General features: G+C 33.8%; 1 long non-coding RNA gene across 7 annotated transcripts; it reads right to left on the bottom strand.

The window, feature by feature from the left end:
- Positions 1 to 630: 630 nt before the first annotated feature.
- On the bottom strand, positions 631 to 3,238 carry LOC143174760 (uncharacterized). Of its 7 annotated transcripts, none has more exons than XR_012999062.1 (4): positions 2,145 to 3,123; positions 1,637 to 1,996; positions 1,339 to 1,488; positions 631 to 940 (listed from the first exon to the last, which is right to left on the bottom strand). It is a non-coding gene; the product is annotated as an uncharacterized LOC143174760 (long non-coding RNA). The 7 variants fall into 7 exon arrangements; XR_012999064.1 differs by lacking the exon at positions 631 to 940 and adding an exon at positions 3,133 to 3,238 and having other exon boundaries at positions 1,283 to 1,488; positions 2,145 to 2,689; XR_012999068.1 differs by lacking the exon at positions 631 to 940 and adding an exon at positions 3,182 to 3,196 and having other exon boundaries at positions 1,283 to 1,488; positions 2,145 to 2,689.
- Between the last annotated feature and the right edge of the window lie 14,050 nt (positions 3,239 to 17,288).

Raw genomic sequence — 17,288 nt, 5'->3', positions numbered from 1 at the left:
ACTGATAATGATATATCTAAACAACAATATTATGGTTATTGATATATTACCTATGAAACAGCAACAAAAGCGGAAAATCCTTCAAAAGATGATAAAACTAGTATTGTTTCACCAAAAATTACTGATTTTAAAAATAATAAAAATAAACCCATTACTAAAAAAGGTTGAACTCATTTATTCCTTACAATGAAGGATTCAAAGTTAAATAAGATTTTTAAAATTGATTTTAATATTCAAATTGATGTAAATTTTAGTTTATATGTTGATAAAAATAAAAAGGAAATAGTTGTTATTGATACAAGTACTATTTCTAAAGCTTTGGGTGATGTTGATTTTCGTCATCCAGAAAAGGTAATTCATGAAAGAATAAATAACATGATTTTTTCAGAATTATAATGATAAATATTAAAATTGTTTGTATTGGTCAATTGTCACAAATATATTGAAAATTAGCCGCCAAAGATTATTTAGAACGAATTAAAAAACGAACCAATATTGAAACAAAAAATATTATGGAATCTAAATTAAGTTCAATTTCTACTAATATTAAAATTGAAACTAATAAAATTAATGAATATATATTAAAAAATAATGATTATCAATGATTTTTACTAGATTTATCAGGGCAATTAGTAAGCAGCGAACAATTATCACAAATGATTAGTAAAAATCAAGCTTATCAACAAAGTAAAATTGGTTTTATTATTGGTAGTAGTAATGGCGTAGCACAAATATTAAAAGATAATACTAATTTAATTAAAATTTCTTTTGTTTAACCTTTAACGTTTAACCTTAATCCGTTCACCATTTTCCTATCTCAAAGAGTTGTTTGTATTTTGTACATGACTTTGCTTTATGTGGAAAATTTCAAGTAGCATTTGTATATACTGGTATGCTCTTGTTGTCATTTCCATACTTTCGGATATGTTCTCTTTCTACCCTGTAAATATTGGTAAGTATGTGTAATTGGTATACTTTGTAACTTCATTGTTTTCAGAGTTATATGGCACAGGCCTTTCGCAATTTACTCTTTTTTGTTTGAACAGCTACTAAAAATTGTTACTTGTTAACTCTCTATCATTGTCACTCTTGTTATTTATTGTTCTATTCAATTTGTTTAATCAAAATAAAATATCGACTGTTTTATATCTATTGTCTCTAGAGACTGTAAGGTGCAGATGGTACGAAACGGATTTAAAAAGTTGTTTTGCTAGACACATACAGCACATTAATAAAGTGCATATGCCAAAATGTTTAGTTTTTATACAAAAATACTAAAAACTATAATACAAAATATTAATTCTTTATTCTATAAACATGTACAGAGTAACCATTCACCTTTATCCATATGCAATTTTCTATTACTACATTACGGTTAAATAATAAGAATTCCAATGTTCTTTATTACAATTGGCCTTTCTTAATTTTATTGTAACATCTTCAGACGGCTTGAAAACTGAAGATAAAGATTCCAGAATTATATACAATCTGAAAAAGAGTGCTTTAAAGAGGATTCCATATAGATGTTTATAAAACTTAGAATAAAATAATTATAAAAAAGGTCCTCTGACTTTTTTAACATACCTCGTACATGCTTGAAAATTAGTTTTTCTTGTTTATAAATGAAGTTGCTTACCATTTTGTATTTGTTCATTATATTCATATATTCCTCGGAAATGTAATCCAACCGTTTATGGTCAACCATTTTATCTCCTTGTGTATACTGTATTTTATTTTCAATGATTTTTTAATGCCTAGTTCCTCTACTTTCACTACCGCTGTCATACAATTTTTATATTTAGTCCATCCATATTAAATATTATCCCAGAATTAATTAATTATTTTACCAAGATAAAATTTGCTGACACAGGTGGTATGTAAAAAAACATTGAAAATACCTACATTTCTATTTTCTTCTATCATTTTGACTTTCAACTTGATATTACATTTTGTTTCTCATCAAAATTATCTATTATTCTCCATCAAATTTTTTCATCTATCAAAATATTGATGTGATGAATCATCTGACATGTCCACGAATATTAATTCATAATTCATATGTAACTAATACTTTCTATGCCTTTCTCTTTTATCTGGTATACATTAAATGAATATTAAACTTTATTTTTGATTGCCATACTTGCCTGCCCACCTTTATGACTCTTCATTTTTAAAGTTGCTTTGTAATTGGTGATATCCTCCTAATCCTAATTGATTACGTTTATTTCTCTTATAAAAGCATTGTTTCACCAAGTCGTTAGTTCTTTGACATATAAAGCTGATTTTATTCCTATTGCATTTCCTATTATTTCCCTGTAGTGTTTTACATGCTTTTCGATCTTGTCAGGCATTTGTCTTATTCTGTGTTCTGTCACTTTTTTTCTATCTTATACTACTTTTTCCTTCCAATAGAATTTGTTTGTGCTTCTCATATCATATATTTTTCTGCTTTTTTAAGACTTATAATCTTTTCTGGTCGGGAATTTATTTTGTGCACCACATGGTATCCAATTTCTTTTTAACATGATCCAACAATGCATTTTTATATGGCTGTGGTTCTGGTTACGGTCAGAAATATTTTGATGCTTTCATTAGTTTCCATTTTTACATTTTTTAATCTGAATACTATATTTATCTTTCTAGTTTGTGCATAGTTTTAGTACCAACTATATTTTTAAGTGTTCCAAACCTTCAATTAAGAATGTATAAAAATCATGTATGTACTTGAGTTTAAAGAGAATGGGAATAACATATTGCAGACAAATTTTATTGTAGCATCAAATAAATAAAACGAAATATATTAAGAAATATGATTTTTTATTGTTGCATAATGTTATGTTGTCACAACACGCGGGAGGAATACTGCCGAAAAAGAGGGTGGAATCTTCTTCGGATCCAGAGGAAAACCAAAGTTGTCTAAATTTTGTGTTGTATTGAGGTAGACGATAGCGAGTCGAAGGTGGAAAAACATGATAGAGGTTTAAATTTGATGTTGACGGTTGCGTGGTTAGGATAATTCTACTCTTCTTTTCAGCTGATTTCACACCACGTTCGCACTAGCATTCTTGGCATTATGCCACGTTCACACCTGCCTTCTTACACTATTGACAAACTAACTTTGGATGCTAGTACCTTGACAACGGTTTATACCTTCCCCCTCCTGACATGTAGTATTTCATACCTTGTAACTCAGTTTAGTGAGTTGTATACGCCCTATCATTTGTGCGCAATAATTTAGAAACACCCTGTATATGGACACGTGATGATAAGAGGTATCAATGCAACTTAAACAAATTCATATTAGTGGAACATCTTCAAGTTTCATTTATTATATGTATATACTCATAGTACACAGATTATTTAGTGCAAAATTCAAAATAATATTTACATTTTTGTAGAAGTAAACGATACTAAACACAAAAATCAACAGTTTGTCGATGGACAAAAATACGTGGAATCATACTAACATTTGTTAGAAATTAAATAAGTAGTAAGATTAATATTTTATTAAGTTCAGTTCAAGTTATATATTAATTTTTCGATCTATTTTTCATTGACGCTTTTGAACGTTACATGTAAGCATCTGAAAAAACTGTTTTATTGTTCTATTTATTCAGTGAAACCCTCACATCTAATAAATCTCATAAATTCTCAATGGGGTTGAAGTTGGGACTTCATCTCTCCTTCGAATCCTTCAAAGATTGCTTGATTTTTCTTCACAGTACGTTCTGAATCGTATTCTTCTGTTGCAGTAGAGTATGATTTTTGGGATGATTCCTTCATGAAAAGTGAAAGTAATGTGATTGTATTTGTTGTAGTTGATCTTAATTCTTCGATCTACCAGCCATTTTTCCATCAAGCTTATGTGATCTTTTAATATTTCAACTACTACTTGTGGACCTTCGCATGTTGCTAATATTCTGGTGTTGCTGCGAATGTATGTGTGGTATTTGGTATTGTTGGGATATCTGCTGTGTATAAAGTGTAAAGCACTGGACTCAATACACTTTCTTGTGGTACTCCAGTCTTTATTGCTTGAACATTTAAGTTCTAATCTTTTATTTTTACGTAAAATGTTCTATTATTAAGGTAGGATTTTAATAATTGGTAAAATGCGTCTGGAAATTGCTATTCTATTATTTTTAATAACTGTCGTGCCAAACATTACCGAACGCTTTCTCTACGCCAGAAAAAAAACATGTGCAGTGTTACACTCGGGGCGTATTCGTAAATAAACAGGCGACGAAGATGCGTCCTAAAGTATAATTTACAATCACGCAGCTAGCACAGAGAGAGAGAGTGAGAGAGAGAGGGGGGGGACGTTTCCCGAAATCTCCTTAATTTTTACGGCCTCCATACCTGGGTCATAAAACACCCGGTGACCGCATGCGACGCAACAGCTACTTGCGACTTACCATCATAAATCACTACAACGACGAGACAAGACGAAACTAGACTTCGACAATTTCCCACCTCAAGAAGTAAAATAAACACACCCATGACCAATAACAAAATACAGCTTTTCTCCACGTAAAACTGCAACTGACTAATACGAAAAAACCCGAGGTTACATAAACTGAAACGCGACGAGGACCAGCAGAACGCTACGAGACGACTAAACGTTAAAGATCCAATCATTCCATCAGTATTTGTACCAACAAAGTTCAATTTGTATAAAATAAAGTAATAGTCATTATCTCTCGCCTTGTCATCTTCCTTCGATCGGGACAAGAACCTTTCCGTAAGTTGTGGCAATGTAACATGCAGTATTTCTGACTGTCAAGAGCAGACATAATTTTATTAATTAGCCTGTATACCTGCTCTGTTGCGGCGTGCTTTTCTCTGAACTCAAAGTAGTGGTCTGGTATTAGTTATTTACTGTTGATTATTTCCATAATTCTGATTTAAGTAATGTAAATATTTTTTCAAACATATTAAATAATATTAGCAGAAGAGAGATGGGTCTGCACGAGGAAGACTCGTTGGGAAGCACTGCACTCTGAGTATGGTGTTGTAAATTATTGTTATTATTCTAATGTTCTAAGTTCTTTAATGATTCTTCCATTGATTAAGTCAAATCCCGGAGTATTATTAATTGTTATTGTTGAGATCATTTGTTTTATTTTTCTGCTTGTAGTGTTGAGTATTGTATTGTTTTGTCCCTCGTTATCAGTGTTATAATTTGTTGTCATTATTGTTGTTACTTTCATTGTTACACTGTTTGGTTGGAATGTTTGATGAAGGTTTTCTGCAAATGTTAAAGCTTGTTCGAAAGAAGTTTTCTTATTGCTAGTGTCGGTACTATTAGTTTTCTTAATCTTTTCGTTGCCTCCTACAGTGAGTAGTTATTGTCTTTGTTTGGTGTATCCGAAATCTATTGCTGTTCCATACTGCTATTTTGATTGAATTATTGTGAAAAGTTCCATCATGAAAATTCTTTGTTGAATTTGTGTTGTTAGCATGTTGGTTATGAGTTCTGTATTTTTTGAACTGGGTATTTGAGTAAGTGCCGGATGTTTGATGTGGTTATTGTGTATTGCATTTAGCAGTTTCCTGTGTATAGGACCTGTTGCTTATATACTGAAACTGATTGTGATTATAGGAGGGAGTTAGTGTTGAACTGAATACTGCAATGTGTGGTAGGTGATTTTTATTTCTTGCGGCTGAGGATTTTTCTGTCCTTTCCCTCAGAGTAAGAAACAGTTTTCGTGGTAACTCCTTTCTTATTATACTGCTCTTGTAACTTGCAGGATGATTCCCTTCGCAATTTCTGCAATTTACATTCTATATTACCTTGCTACACAGACGTATTAGGTGATTCTTAAATTGTCTCATAGTTGGCAGCCAGGGTCTTTTGATAAAATTTCTAGTGGAAGAGAAAATTGTCCCTTGGAATCATGAATTTTGTAAATTTCCTTGGTGTGGTTGGAAATTTGTGCTCTACGTATTGAACCATTTGGTGAGTGGTCACCAACTCCAGGGCAAATTGTGTTGTTGTTGGGTCAGTACAGGAAAGCCACACTATTATTCACTCCAAGCGAAAAAGTTGCAGATAAAGTAGGAGTGGGAGTAAGGTCCATCTGTAATGAGAAGAAGGGCTTTTTTTGCTGTTTTTTATACTAACTTACTGACACTTTGCTACGTACATTGCTTCAATTATGGGAAAACAAATTTAACTTGAATTCCATGAGACAATACATAGCCTTATTTGTAAATAAACCAAATATTACTAAATTAACTCATAAATTCTTGAGTGGTCCTTTGAGAAATGCACAAGTGCAATACGTAAAGCCACAAATCACGAGGCATGTGTTACGGAGCTAATCAAACATACATAATAAACGTACAAAGAATAACCCTAGCCATGGACACTTAAGGTTTTCTTAAAGATGTTTATAATTATACATGTCTTTTAAATTATTTTTGTGCATTAATGTGTATAAGAAACCTTGAATATTACAATGGAAGAAATGAAATAGTCACAATCAATATATTTACTATAAAAAATGTGCAATAAACTTGCACCTAATATCTTCGCAAAACAAAAAGTGGCCTCTATCGTCGGACAGTTTAAAATAATTGACAGTTTTCGTAAATACAATTATCTAAATATTGAGAAATATTTAACCAATTTCATGAACTAATTTGTAATGTTTGAAACATTGAATCCAGTCCTTATGATTACATTTTAAACAAAATTATACATGTAATTTCTTCAGTGACAGATTGGCGAACAGTTTATTGACACTTTGCACATTTTGCCAGTTTAATTAAATGTTTTATTCATATCCTCTTTTTTATGACATATAGTGTTTCATATGATGTACCACTGTCCAGGAATGGGGAAAACAGATGTGTCCAGAGTTCAGGGATAGAACAAGCCAAAAATAATTAAAATTGTTGAACAATTATTGTGTATATGCGTATAGTTCCGTCGAAGCAATCTTAAAATAGCATTTACCAAACTATATGAAAATCATTTTATAAATATATTCATTACAAAAACATAATATATATTAATCTATAATACTTTTCAAATTATGTAACGCAGTGCGTTTTCATTGTGCGCGACAAAGAATGTTTTTCTCTACTAATTCGTTCAATACTGAGACTTGTCAAAACCAGAATACTTTTTATTATGTCCAATGTTAGGTGCTGTTCGGCGTTACGAGGAATCCGTCTACATCATTTATTGTGTTTATTCTAATTTTAACATATCATGGTGTATGTATATGAATCAGGAGTAACACCCGAGAATATAAGAAAACTAATAAATGACTATGTTTATTAATACTAGAACAGGTAATGTTTAAATAAAAAGAACTAGGTAAAAGCAGCATACAACTGTACAACTTAGTAGACAACTAACGAAGGCCAACGTATGACTCACTCTGTTAAACTCTCTTTTCAACGTTCGCACTCATAAATCATTCTTTCCCTAGAATCATTCTTCTAACTCGCCCTCTCAAGAAACTCTGAAACACATCTCATCAAGATTCAAGTGGAAACCTTAGACCTGCGACATTGCGCAAGCTAATTTCCCTCGAAAGTTACTGCCTTCCTCCTTTATGGCCCTTCGACCACACTCAGCTAAAAATATCTTAAACTACGTTAAAATCCTAGAAACTATAATGTATTAGTTATACTTCTGTAACTTTTATAAATTATATTACAGCTTACTTCGTTACTCTAGATCCTGTTTAAAACAGTCGGGTTAAAATGATTCAAATGTTAAAAAATATATCGATACAAAAATATAATCTATTGTTATTAAACGTATTTCGGACAATTTCAACTTTTTAATTCTATGTTTAACAGTTATTCTAGATTTACAAAAATAAATTCATATCGCAGCGATATATGGGATTTATCTTTTCTTAATTTCAACGATGTTCTACACGTTCATATGGTGTAAGTTGATTTATCTCGTTTGCTAAAAGAAAGTAATATCGTGATCTTCAATTTGTTCAGTATACAGGGTGAGGCATCTATCGCGATCACCTCGAATAATTACTTAAAATTACAGTTTATGAAAACGTTGAAGCGTGGGACTTAAATAGCATCAGAGAGCACACCTTACAAGGTGCGTGCTTTTTTGTGGGTGGACGTGTTTTAAAGATTTCAGGGTCACCTTGATTTTTTTTTATGGAATGACCTACTTTTTATATAATAGATCGATAGAGTATCAAATTCTGAGTATAAAAGTGTCGACCTTCATACGTCCTAAGCCTGATAGTTAATGAGATATTAGTAATAGTTTGATCCGTTTATCCCTTTCATAGTTTTATCGTTGTTATCGTTGTTATCGTTGTTATCGTTGTTATCGTTGTTATCGTTGTTATCGTTGTTATCGTTGTTATCGTTGTTATCGTTGTTATCGTTGTTATCGTTGTTATCGTTGTTATCATTGTTATCGTTGTTACTGTTGTTTGCACGATTATTTATCACGATTATTTCTATTGCTATCGCTTTTGTTAATTCTATCTTCAACGTTCCTTTGATACTAGATGCATTCTTTTGATCATTTTAAACAATCTTTGTTTATAGATGGCTAAATGAAATGGTCGGTAACAAGTTTTTTTGTTGCTTAACTATTAAAAACTATACGCCTAAATTTGTCTGAAATATATATAGTCGAATGGTATTCGTGGAGGTATCGCAATACAGTTCTACTTCTGTTGTAGGTGTTGGATAGTGCATCTTTTTTAATTTTAAGAAAGTGTTAGATAGCAAGAGACATTGAAGTTCTTGGTCTGTCTGCTGTACTTTCGCAATTTTTGTGATGTCAACACATGTTGCGTTAGGAAAATCTTCTACGCGTGACAGGGCACCGCCTGCTATGATATTATTTTTTCCGGCAATATGCCGTATACCGATTGAGTGCATTTTTCAGACTGCCGTTGAATTATCTATGAGCCGTTTATTTTTTATATCGATCAGTAAACCGTACTTCCGCGGAAAGTCCACGCCCTTAATCGATTTTGAGAAGTCCGTCATAACAAATTTCCATGTGAAAACACGATGCAACCCGAGGTTTAGGTGCAGGACAATGTCGACATTCATCGAGATGGTCGACCCGATTACTGCATACGGTGTATGGTGCTATTGGGCGGACGCCTTTTTAGTAATGATCACGGACAGACGCATATATTGGCGCCTGTATCTATCGTAGGCGAAGCGACTCTGGTCGAGCGTTGCGAAGAAAAGAAACTTCAGAGAATTGATTTCACTTAAACTTTAGTGTACAAAACTTGCTACGCAAACTGACAAAGGGTCGCGTAAATATCACTTGTTTAAAAACACTGTTCGCCATTGCAGATTTTCCTCAGTATTTACAAGATCTAGCTTAAGGGGGCCTTACACTTTCTCGGTCGAAAATTTTAACAATTTTTGTGGGACTGATAAAATAATGAAAAAACATCTTTTGAGTCCGTAATTTTTTTACTAAATAATGAAACAGTATATACATATATCTATATATATTTTACAGTGTGACTTTATTATAACGACTTTGAAAAACACGTCTAGCTCTTTCAAGTTCCCGAATGCGAATGATACGGAACACTCAAAAGTAAGGTGGGGTTCGCTTTTCTTTACAAGATCGTGTTTGGCCTTGCCAGGAGAAAAGTATCTTGACTTCGCGTGAAAAAATCCAGACACATCTGGTTGCCTTTCTATCGCCTTTGTTTAGGCTAAAGATACAATATATGAACGTTGGGCATTTTTGCTTTTGCTAGCTTAGCATTAGTAATAATTCAACAAACATAATGTCCAAGAGAAAAAAATTTTTAATGCTAACGATGAACTCTAATGAAGGAAAACGAAGAGCAAAAGTAAGAAATTTTCAAACGTGATGCGGTACTATTTTCTGTTGTCCGATCAATTTCAAATCTTATGCAGATTATTTTTTTATTCAGTCTGATAATTGTAGGGAGTATCCCCCAAAAAAGGTGGTCGGATGATAATAGTGCATCTTACTCCCCAGTTTTTAACTCTATCGCCATCCGTTCCCACATCATTCTAAACCTGTTTTCGTGTTTTTCAAAAACTGAAATTGATCAAACAGTTCAGTGTCCGACTGCTTGCAAGCATGGTATAAGTTTTTAAAATTTGTTACGTATTCCGATCGACCAAGGAGTGGTAGACTTCGTAAAACGACGCCGAAAATGGTTCGACGCGTCGGAATAAGACAACGATCCGAAACATATATATATATATATATTGTGAGAAAGATATTGTGAAAAATTTTGTTCAAGAAGAGAATATTACTCTTCTACCGTCACCGCGCAGTCACCCGATCTAAATCCCATTGAGAACTTGTGGAGTAAAGAGAGCAATACGCAATTATAAACCAACAAATTTGAACGACTCGTACTCTACAATAGAGACGGCTTCCAAGCCGTAATATTACAGTAAAGTAACGTGAAAAATGAATAGATTCCATGCCAAAAAGATTCGGCAGAGTTTATAAAAAATGATAGATTTTGGACGGAATACTAAATATTTTCATTAAAATCTCTCTCCTTGTATTTATTTTTTACTATCATTGTTGAATTCCGGGTTGAGAGAATTATTACAACACTTTTAAGATAAACTCGGAGACTTTATTATGTGATGATCAGTTCCGCACGCAAGTACAAGTAATGTCGTTCTCTATGCCTTGTGGCAAGATGCATCTTTATATATATATATCGAGTCAGGGGGTGAGTAATGGAAATACAAAGCCTAGTGTAAGGGCAGAGTGCAGAGGACAGGATGAGTCAGTAGGTACAGGAGACTAGATGAGCAGGCGTTTGAATAGTGTGATTAGGATGTTTGTTGCCGGATGATTCTATGTGTTTATGGAGTGATGAGATGTTGCTGTTGTCGATGAGTTGGTCTTACAACATTATTCTACAGTCTTAAACTTTTGTCAATGGAAAGAAGACGCAGATTCACTTTCTTTTTTTTATATTCTGCCTAATATGTTCAGAAACAAAGTACACATTTGTTTGTAAAGATGTAAACAAATGATTAATTGGTTGCAATAAAAAAAGAACATTGTATTTACGTGTGTAAACGGTTCGCCCTTTTGCGTGTCGATACTTGGGAGCCTGAGAGATAGTCCAGGCTCATTGACAAATTTATGACCAAGGGGACCACCATGACCTGGGTTACGTACGCCCTCGTCTGAAGAGTTTTCCTTTTTAGAAAAGCAGTTGAGGAAAAGCAGTTAGTCGCCGTTCCTCGTTACAGCCACATCGCGTAATAAATATATTTAACCTGACTACGAACTTAGTTTTTATTTTAGTAGCCCTACACGTGTTTTATAAGAAATCAATAATCTCTTTTTTTGTTCTTTTCGTCTGAAACTTTTGTTCGCTAAACGATTTGATGTGTTTGTGCGTTTTTCCTTCAACACATGCAAAATAAGAATCCTAAATATATGTATATAACTCGAAATCAACTTCCATGCACAAGTTATGTCCGTGAGGATTTCGGAGTCGAGCGATCGTTACTTTGGTGGGGAGCTCGAGCAACAGTCGATGCATTAGCGAAAACCGGTGCTGGATCGGAAATAATTCTGGCACGGTCTGCAGTGCGCCGCTACTCCGAGGGTTAAAACTAACCACGTGGAGCGAGAAATATTCGTTAAAAACAATTGACTATCGCATTGCGTGGGACCACACACATAACTGCAAAACGATGTAAAATTAGAGGACGTAATTCGGGGTCCCACTGTATGTTTTCCAGACAGCATCGGCAAGGGAAAGTATTCATGTAATGCTGTGTAAATAAAAACGAACAGAACCATATCGACCGTAATAATATATATATATATATATATATATATCTACAAGACGCACGATTTTAGGACCATGCTTAAAGGCTACGTTAAAATGTCTCGTTGAAAAAGGCGCGAAGCATGCGATTACTCGGCTCGGAATCAAGGCTCTTAAGGACGTGATCCTCGACTCGATTTCAACCCTGCATCGACGGCATCTTTATCGCCTTCAAGGGCTGTGACGCATTATTCCGTTGATCGGAGTTGACCCGATCTTCCGGCGTCAGGTTACATCTGTTGTCGAGGTAACTCTGAGAGTGTGTTTCAAGGGAGGAAGTCTCGCTGGTTTTGGAGCACGAGTTTTTATTTAGTTGAGCTGAGTATAATATTTGAGTACAAACGTCGTAATGTTGCTCGTCTAAAGAAAAACTGCCTCCTCTTTTCCGTTTTTCCTCCGTATTTAAAGGATTATGTAAAGGAGTGTGGGAAAGGGAATTTGGGAGAACTGAGGGCTGCAGCGTTTTTTTGGGAACGTGGCTTTATAATCTTGGAATTCCATCGCGGCAGTCCCTGAATTTTTGGAAAAGGTGAATTTTGTCACCGGATGCATAAATTTGGTATCTAAAAGGAAAACTGGACAGTTAAAAGGAAAAGGGGATTTTCAGGATACATAATAGGTGCATAGACAGAAGGTTGTTTTAGGTTCGGAAAAAAGGCGGAAGATTGGAATGCAACCTCGGAAAAGACCTCCACTTGACAATCCCCAAATGAGATAAAAGGGGTATGTGGTGATGCCTACCACGACACATCCGGATCATGCACCCCGGCGCGTGTGTTTTCTTTCGTGACATCGTCACGTAGGCCAAGTTTTCTTACAGCTATGATATTTATTAAATATTTCGTCGTAAAAAGTATTTGAAGGCATTTTGTGAAAAGGGGGAAAAGAGAAAGAGCGGAGTGCGCGTAGTCAATTGGGCGACCTTTGCGTGACCACCTACGTTGGCACTTCAACGCAAGACCAGGTCATAAACTACGGTGCCTGCGTAAAGGGCAAAACTGTTGGAGCCTTAATGGAAAATGTAGAAGAAAGGGCCCGCTGTTTTAGAGCGCGAGGGTCGATATTTTCCACGACTAAAAGGGTTGCCGATTTGTCGCCTTCGTGAACGATCGCCTGAAACAGTGCTCCCGAGACTCCCAATACCAGTAAATTGAATACAACATAACGTTTAGTAATTCCTAAGCCATTCACCACGCTTGCCCTTCATCACGCTCCATCCTACATATTCATGTTTTTCATTCTTCTACGAAATGTACCATTCCAAACATTGTAAATAATAATAGAAGTGACAAAGACTAATTGAGAATAAAATAGAAAAAGGAAAAACAGATAAAATTAATTAAAAATGGTAAAGCATAGAAATAATAGGAAAATATTTATCTATTGAAACAGAACGAAAAAAAATTGATTCCGGACGAATTTGAATTGTTGGTACAGTAGTAAAGTATTTAAGTATCTCTCGAAACCGAAAAAATTACATGGAAAATATCTTTTTACATATTAAATATTGATGAAAATTACCAAATACGGATCGGCTTATTTGTGTTCTGGATTCATTAAGCAAAATTTTATCAAAATCGATGTGGTACTCACTGTAACGCCTCCTTGTGAGATTAAATGAGGTTCTATCAGTTACCCACCACAAAAATGGAGCCGAAAGTTAAGACAATAGAAACAATAACAAAAATACGTTCCTAAATAAATTATAAACACATTGCTATGAATACAAATAATTTTGCTCCTGAAATCAGTGTCACAACGGCGTTTTTGAGACAAAAGACTTGGCCCCGAATGTTGAAACGGTTAAGAACAGGAAGATTGGCCGATTTGGCCTTTTTTGGCGGCCGAAAGTCAATTTCAAAAATTTCTAAATGCCTAAGCTATAAACTTTTTGCTCCCGAGATACTTGAATATGCGAGGAATAAGGTATCAATTGTCTTTTTTTCATTCGTGCACTCATAAACTCGTGTGCTTCATTGAAAGTTGGGAGTTTTCGTTGCACACGATTTGCTCTTTCAATTCTTCGAAACATTTTCGTCTGTTTCAAAGACATTGTGTATACTTATCATGTATCTTTGTGTCATTATTTATATTTAAGCGTGATTTATAATCAATAATATTTCTTAGAACTGTAATACTTCATATATGATTTTATTATATTGTCCTGTGAGGTGCGGCATTCTTTCAAGCACTATTATATTCGGTAAAACTATATGTTTATTATGCATAAAAAAAGTTTTGCATATACATGTTTGTGGGAATGGATGTATTTGAGTGTGAGAAGAGATATATTGATGAGTGATGAATGTGTGTGCAATAGATGAATAATGCGACTGTGTGCGTGTGTGAGCGCGTTTTGAATAAATGTTCAAAGCATTGGAATATTCTAGACTAAATTTATTTTCTCTATATTGATTTTTATGTTAATAATGTTCGTTTTCTATTAATTTAGAATATTCCAAATATACGTGAAGTTAATGCATGGCAATGAAAGAATGTTCTAGAAATTGTGCGAGTAAGACAAGAGCATCAGAGTGTATAAATAGTGTGTGCGTTGTTTGATTTGTGGATTATTTTATTGTGAGTTGTTATGAAATAATTATACTGTTTCAAATAAAATTCTCTTTCTTCTACATACTTTAAATATGTACTTTTTGGTTTTAGAGCATTTTTCCTGAAGCGCAACACGAAGCGCTCGAACGCCCGGCCGTGGCCGTACGCTCGCATATAATTAATATTTATTAAGCTATTGTATATTATATATGTAGGATGGGTACTGTGAGTAGCAGTAGTTAATCGTGAAGAACTTATCAAACATATAACGTATTTAATGTAAAATATATATGTACTAGGGTTCTTCGCCCGATTCTTAAAACTAAAACATTCGTCCGACGCATCGTCCCAAACACTTCAGCAGGCACGAGGTTACACAGCACACTCACACATTCATACACACAACGCATATACACTCGGCCAACCTACATATAATTGATTCCAATCATATAATATTACCTATTGAGCTATTATTATTTATTATGTAACCCATGGGTTACATAATGTAACCCATTCCATGTAAATATGAATTTTTTTATATAAGTATATATAATTAACAATATTTAATATTTATTCATTTATTATATACTTTATAACTGATTATTATTATATTATGTTATCATATTTTGTCGAACAAATTCGATATATTGGTGTTTTTAATTTTGGCCGCCTAAAATGGCCAAATCGGCAACTGTGCATCGCGCCGGAGATTTTGCGACTACTATTTTCATGTAACTACTATTTTCATATTTTCGTATAATGCGATATATAACAAAGTTCAGGAATTTTTCGCATTTAAAGATGAGTTACGGTTATTTGAGCATTACAATTGTTTTCTTCGCTGTCATCAATTCCTCCTATTTCCTAATTCTTTTATTTTTCATACATTATAGAAAATATAAGTTGACATGGTAATACACGTTCGAAACATGTTATTATATACAACGCGTGACGTATTAACCGCGTTATACGGGAGTCTGCTGTGTTTGTAAACAAACTCTATTATCTGAACGTCGCCAAGGATTGAGCTCTCTTATTAGAACAAAGAAGATCACCAACATATTTCAATAAATAAGATGCTATTATAAAAAGAACTTTATGATTTGTATTATGAGAATACTTTTGATTGTGTTTTTGGAAAGGTTTGGGGGGGGGGGGGCACTTTGATAGATGCAAAGGTTAACAGTCCGTAATATTTTAACTATAATAGCGTGAAAAAGAGAACAATCCGAGCAGAAGATACGCTTTGTCTGAATAATGCTTTATAAACATAAACTAACTATCATGAAATAATTTTTTGTGGGACTAAATATCAAATTCAGTCCCGTGATTAGAACCGCACGTTCTAATCAAACGAAAATTTATATTGCTTCGCTGTAAAAGAGAAGCAAATATTTTGCATATTTGCAATATTCAATAATCATATCCATATTCAAATTTTTGGAAGAAGCCGGTGGATAAGTACAATAATATTATATGGGCTTCTTATTAAATTTTGTAATGTACTAGCTTTAGCAACGAGAAAAATGACGCCACATAGTGGTAACATTTTGTAACACACTAAACTTCATGTATTTACTTTTGTATACAGGATGTGTATACAATGTACATATAGTCTGGGTCTTGGGACTGTGCCGATTACACACAAGGTAAAAAGTCACAGGGCAAGGAGAATTGACCGCATGCTTCATCTTGGTTTTTCTAGGAAACAAATTGGTTAGTCAGATTCCTGTATCACCGAATTTCCGTAAATATTGAAAACTGCAACAAACGAAATTCAACGCTAATGTATCGTCGCATCTCACTCTGTCGCATTATGTTCCGTTTGCTTTCTTCGAAACAAGGTTTCATTATCGCAATGAATAATGCAACGTTTGTTTGACAATGCCCGTACAAACTCAACTCACCCGTTCCTCTTTTAAGCAACTAATTTTCTCGACCTCGTGATGTGATTTTTTTCGGAGGTCCAAACTTTAAAAAATATTTAATTTTGCAGGCAAGTGTGATATTATGAGAGATACGCGTAAAAGTTGATTTTTCCAATATTTAAAATTAAATGTTTTAATATAAATTCATGAAATCATATACTTTTGAACATTGAATTTTATGAAGCCCTTATGTACCCGTTTGTTGAGATAAAAATTGGAAGAATCTCCGTGATCATCTTTAAACATGTTTCTGTAACATTATATTTAAGTTTCCTTTCACTCTTAGCGAAAAGATGTCCAAATTCGTCAACGACTTATCATCTGCCCGCCATTCGTTAGGCCTGTGTCATATGATTACAAAATTGCGATTCACGTTGCACAGTAGAGTATTTGCTCGATTTGGGTGGCCAAATTTAAAGATATGTTTATATCGACTTTTCACAAGAAAATATGGAATGTAATATAATAATATACTATAATAATAGGCAATCATGTGGCATATGTATATATGTAGGGTTTTTCCAGATGAGTGACTGAGTGTGGGATGAATGGTTTCTTGTGCGTGCGTGCGGGCGATAGGTCATACTGCGTCGGATCGGCGCCGCGATGTTTGGTAAATAGTATGACTGCGTTTGGAAAATCTTGAGTGGCTGATAGAATGCGAGGAAGAGTGTCATGGAACCGAGCGACTGGACCGTGAGAAAAGCGTGTGCATTAAAAGCGACATTCGATGAGAGACATTTTGAGAGAGAGTTGGTAAGTAACCCTTAGCGAGTCAGCAAGTTATATTGAAATAAAGTGTTCTTCACATTTTTGTTATTGTTACTTAGTAAGTGTATCTTTTGTTTTTTCATTCCCTATCACGGCAACACGTGGGATTTTTAATAAATTAATCCTACATATAATTTCATATATTTATATATCATATACTACATTATGTAATATACAATAATATAATACAGAATACAGAATAATAGATCATAAA

The sequence above is a fragment of the Nomia melanderi genome, chromosome 1, assembly GCF_051020985.1.
Source record: "Nomia melanderi isolate GNS246 chromosome 1, iyNomMela1, whole genome shotgun sequence".
In the NCBI taxonomy this organism is placed as follows: Eukaryota; Metazoa; Arthropoda; class Insecta; order Hymenoptera; family Halictidae; genus Nomia; species Nomia melanderi.
Note: the sequence above shows the minus strand (reverse complement) of the source record. Positions and strands in the feature narration are given on the sequence as shown.